The sequence below is a fragment of the Silene latifolia genome, chromosome 7 (genome assembly GCF_048544455.1).
Source record: "Silene latifolia isolate original U9 population chromosome 7, ASM4854445v1, whole genome shotgun sequence".
Classification (NCBI taxonomy): domain Eukaryota; kingdom Viridiplantae; phylum Streptophyta; class Magnoliopsida; order Caryophyllales; family Caryophyllaceae; genus Silene; species Silene latifolia.
Window position 1 is genome coordinate 95104654 of NC_133532.1, and position 5340 is coordinate 95109993.

General features: G+C 39.3%; 1 non-coding gene across 1 annotated transcript; it reads right to left on the reverse strand.

Annotated features, from left to right (window-relative positions):
- Positions 1-1091: 1091 nt before the first annotated feature.
- Positions 1092-1198, reverse strand: LOC141593547 (small nucleolar RNA R71). Its single transcript, XR_012521624.1, has one exon. It is a non-coding gene; the product is annotated as a small nucleolar RNA R71 (small nucleolar RNA).
- Between the last annotated feature and the right edge of the window lie 4142 nt (positions 1199-5340).

Below are 5340 nucleotides of genomic sequence, written 5' to 3' on the forward strand. Positions count from 1 at the left end.
CAACTCGATCCATCACAACAATAATTGCCTGCTTATAACTTGAGAATATGTTTGTATGATCAATTCCCATGAATCCCCTATGACCCCATGACACCCTAGTGCCTTTTATCAATTGTTTACATCCCTTTTAATTCATCTTGCTTGTTTACTTTCATTGCTATTTAGTTTAGTGATCTTCTATTCAAACCCCAATTGTGACACCCTTAGACACCACTAGTTGCAATAGAAATCTCATCTCAATTCCCGTCCCTTGGGATCCGACCTTTACTTGCCTCTTTACTAATTGTAGAGTTGTTGGTGAAGTTATAAATTGTGTTTTGGTCTAGGTGCTCCTAACGACAAGTACTGAAAAACTAAACCCCACGAGGGAACACGACCAAAAATGGCGCCGTTGCCGGGGACGGTGTTAACTTGATTTAGATTTTCTTGTATTGTTATTAGTTGTGTCTTTCTTTGCCTTGGGGAAGTAAAACTCCTCAAGGTTTGTTCTAATTGTTTTCAAGTTGTTTGATATTTTGCATGTCTAGAAGGTCACAAGGTGACTTGTTACCCTTTGATCACGAAATTGAAAGAACTTTGACAACCAATAGAAGACTTGCTAGGAGAACTTTGAGAGGTATTAGTGAGGTTATTCAACCAAATACTATTGAGTTCATCAACCCTTTTGCAAGAGAAGGTGAGGAGAACCCAACACAAAATCCAACACAAAATCAACCCACAATGCCTAAGTTTTCATCACATTCCGTACCCACCGAGGAGAACCTACCCAATGGTACTCCCACACCACAACATCTAACCGGAAATTTTATTGCCAAATCCGCATTTATCCAATTAGTCGAAAGAAGCCAATTTGGGGGGATGCCTAGTGAAGACCCTCATTCTCATATGGAGACTTTTTGTGACTATTATGATGCGATTTCTCAAACCGGTGTAACTCAAGACCAAATTCGATGGGTCTTATTTCCTTTTTCTCTAATTGGCACCGCGAAACAATGGTTGAAAGGCCTTGATAAGGCTACTCTCGGAATTGATTCTTGGAAAAAGTTGGCTCTAGCTTTCTACAAAAGTTCTATCCACCGGAAAAGACTAACATGCTAAGAGCTCAAATTACGGACTTTAAGCAAAGGGATGAAGAATCTTTGTATGAAGCTTGGGAGCGATTCAAGGGAATTTGTCGCTCATGTCCTCATCATGGACTTAGCGAGTGGTTCTTGGTACAACAATTTTGGAACGGTCTTTATGAAGATTCAAGGAACATTCTCAACATGGGATCAAATGGAATGTTCACCGAAGTTGATGACAATCAAACTTGGAACAAAATTGAGGAAATGGCGGTCCATAACTCACAATATAGTAGACCTCGCAAGGCTACTAGAGGAGGAAAGCATGAAGCGGACTCCATTACTCAATTGGGTGCTCAACTTAGTGCTCACATTGATACCATCAATTTGAAGTTTGAAAAAGCTATGGCTAGACTTGAAGAAGCCTCAAAATCACCAAAGCATCATGTTAATGCCATGACGGCATCTTCATCAATCCCAAGTGGGATTTGTAAGAATTGTGGAACTTTGGGACATGACCAAAGTGAATGTAGGGGAACAAATGAACAAGTGAATGCTTTCCAAGCATACAAGAGTGGTACCCCTTATTCAAACTATTACAATGAAAACACCAAATTCCATCCAAATCTCTCATACAAAAGCCAAAATGTTCAAAACCCTCAACCAACATACACCCCACCTCCCATGAGAAACCAAAATCAAAGACCCTTTTACAACCAAAACCAAGGTTACCAAAATCAAACTCCATACAATCAACAAAATGACCAAGGTTTTGATGTTCAAAAAGCGGTCCTCCAAATGCAAAAGAATCAACAAGAGTTTTTCACTCAAATGCAAAAAGATAGTCAAGCAAAGGAAACCACCATCAACAACATTCTAGCTCACACCAAAATGTTGGAAACCCAATTGACTCAACTTGTAACACCCGCGAATTTCCCATTTTTAGCATTTATAATTTAAATAACCGCTCTATTGTTTTATTTATATTTTAGAGAGTTTAATTTAATTAATTTCGTTTTAAACATAAATTTTATAAAAGTTACTTTTTACAAGCTTGTTTATATAAAAATAAATATATTCAGTCGGAGAGTAATAATAGTGAGAATAATAATAATAATATTTTCCGTCTTAAATTATAAGTGTATTTCCGTCTAGCAAGATCGTTGCATTTATATTATAAAGCTGTTTCTATTCGGACCAACCCGATTCCGATAACACCTCACTATCACCCACCCTCTTAAACTCTACTTTAAATAATTCTCATATTATTATTATTATTATTATTAACATTATTATTATTGTTGTGTTGCACCCACCCCGTCACTTCCCTTTTACCCTTTTCGAACTCACCAGCAACAACAAGCAAGAACAATCAACAGCCCCAAATCACCATTTTTTTTTCCGTCGAGCTTCAAACCCCGATCCCGTCCCCATTTCTCAATCAAATCCCATAATTTTTATACCATTCTTCTCCTTGCTTCCTCCTTCATCTTTCTATGTAACAAAGCTTTCATTTTTGTGGAGATTTCAAAATACCATCTCAAATCAACTCGGTTCTTTTGACTCAGTCGGCTCGATTTCCTTCTTCTAGCTGAAGTTCTTGAAGACCGGAGGGAGGCTCGTGCTTTTTGGACGTTTCCCTCGGAGTTTTGAAGAAACTAAGGTAACGGTGATAGGTTACTCGACAAAGTGTCGGAATTTCGCCTTATAATCTCGTTTTAGTTCATGTGTGTGCTAAAGTTGTGTCCTTTTTGCTTTCCTTCATTTGTATGGAAGAGTATGTGAGTGTAGCAGTCACTCCATATGCTGGCTTGAGTATCCCCATAGCTCGCTTCATATAATGGTTTCGGCTTTGGTGTGTTCTTTATGTATGCTGTTGTGCTTTCTTTACAGGCTGCTCTGGTCGTCATGTTTATGGTCTTTTGAGTATTGTTGTTTGTGATTTGAATGCTGTTTATTCATATAAAACCATGTTAATTCCCGTCTTAACCGTGTCTTCAATGTCTGTCTTGATTTGGGTCTAAACGGGCTGCCTTGAACGGGTTTTGTGCTGCGAAAATTTGCGTGTTATCTCTGTTCTTGGACTGTCGAGGGTGGCTTTGTGGTGTGCATAACCGACTGATTTGGGTCGTAATGTCATTAGCAGTTTCCGTCATAATCTTGTCTCAAGTATGGTCTTAGTAAAGCTCGAGAGGGGACTGTTTTTATACGTTGAAATAGGCTAGTTCGAGACTGCGAAATGAGGTTCATTCGGACAAAATCTGGTTGTATGCATTTTAGGCTGTTGTGAGTCGCTTTGTGCAAGTTACTCATGTACTCATGGACCGTATAATGCTGATTTTGGGACTGTTTTGGTGCTTATTTTGGGACGGTATAATGCTGTCTTGTGAGATGGGTTTTCTGTGCATTTTTGGGACCGTTATAATGCATTGTGCAGGCTATTTGTAGACTGATGAGGGACTGTTTTAAGGCGGAAATTGGGTGTGTCTTTGAGTCAGGTTTGCAGGTACTTTTGGACGATGCATAGTTGGTTACTTGGTTTATTCATAGGTTATGGTTTGATTAAAGGAAACTTATGTGGGTTGTATGCATTTCTGAGTATGTTTGGGACGGGTGTGTGAGGATCAACGTTGGGATGTTTTGACTTTGTTCTTAGGCAGAAATGGACTGTTGTGGCACGAATTTTTGGGTCTTTGCAGGTCCGTATGCAGGTGTTGTTATCTTGCTTGTTCTTGCATCTTGCCAAGCTACTCGTAGCATCTCGCCACCACATTCTTCACGGGCAATGGTCGAGCTGGGCAGTGGGCAGGGGTGAGCAGATCACGGCTGGGCAGCACGGCCTTAATCCCCTTGCTAGTTGATATGCATTGGTTGACGATCTTGTGTTAACTAATATTATTCCAATTGTAAGTAACACCATAGAATCATTTAGTTAAATGAAATGTTTGATAAATCAAGTCGTCCAGTAGACTTATAAATAGACAACACAAGCACTAAACAAACCTATGTGATGTATGCTCCCACATACTGTAACTAGTATTTTTCTTAATAATATACTATTATACTCGTATCTAAAGTCAGACATATCCTTGATAATGTCTGGTATGATTCGGTTGTGAGAGTCTTGGTCCTATCGGACACTAGGGGTGAGCCATAGGCCCTCTAGTTGCGATATGATCGTCGGGACTGATGTTCCCATCCGTACTTATGGTGAGATGCAAGCCATAAGTATGAGTGTGACATTAATAATCCCGTCCCATATGCATGAAAAGGTTATTAAAAATAATTACTTGTAAGAGTCGTATTCTTGTAGAAATGCCATATTACCATCGTATATGCTTGACATACATTTTTGCCCTGCTTGTCTTTGTTACTGCAAGCACGGGTTTGACCTACTTGTCTTTGTTAAAGCAAGTACGGTTTTGGGCCTACTTGTCTTTGTTCGGCAAGTACGGCTTTTGGCCACTGTCTTTGATACGCAAGTGAGTCTTATCTTAGTCTTTCCGCCACTTTCGTGCTTTGTTCGCGATTGGGGTACTCGGTCTCCTTAGTAGTCGAGTCTTGGGTGCGTCTTTGTCTTTGGCGCACGTCGAATCGGGATGTACACCCGAGAACCTGCAGATTTAGACTAGGACCGTATTATTATCGTAGTCCTACCCGGGGAAATTATAGTCTAAGAGTAATAAATGTCTTGCATTATTTGGTTGGTTACTTTGGTCATATCTCCTTGAAATACGTGCTCGTGGCTAAGTGGCCGTGTCTGTTTTCTTGTCTTTCGTATTATTTAATTGTCTCATATGAATAGTCTAACCGTTATCATGTTAATGTTGATCTATCTTGTTCCATCTCATTTAATCACCATGTTTAAACATAAACTTGATATCCATGTTTTTGTAAGAGTCTTACATGACTTACGTGTTTTAGTTCTTTGTTATGTTCGTTTCGACATTTTGTGGCTGGGAGAACCTTGAGTTACTCCCCACTGACTGTGGCGTTCATGTTTACATGAATGACAGGTATTAGTGATGCATTCATGGGGTGAAGACATGTGTGAGCTAGCGAGCACTTCGACCTAGTAGTTGGTTTATTAGGATTGTTTAGACCTACCTTTTATTGTATCGTCATTCGAGGGATATATTTTCCCTCACCTCGACCATCACGTTTGTATAATTTAAAATCTTTATTTCCGCACTCTTTATTTATGTTTTAGATTTTGGTGAACCCGCGCTTTAAATTTTAAAAGTTTTCAAAAATTCCCTAAATTTCCGCATTTTATTAG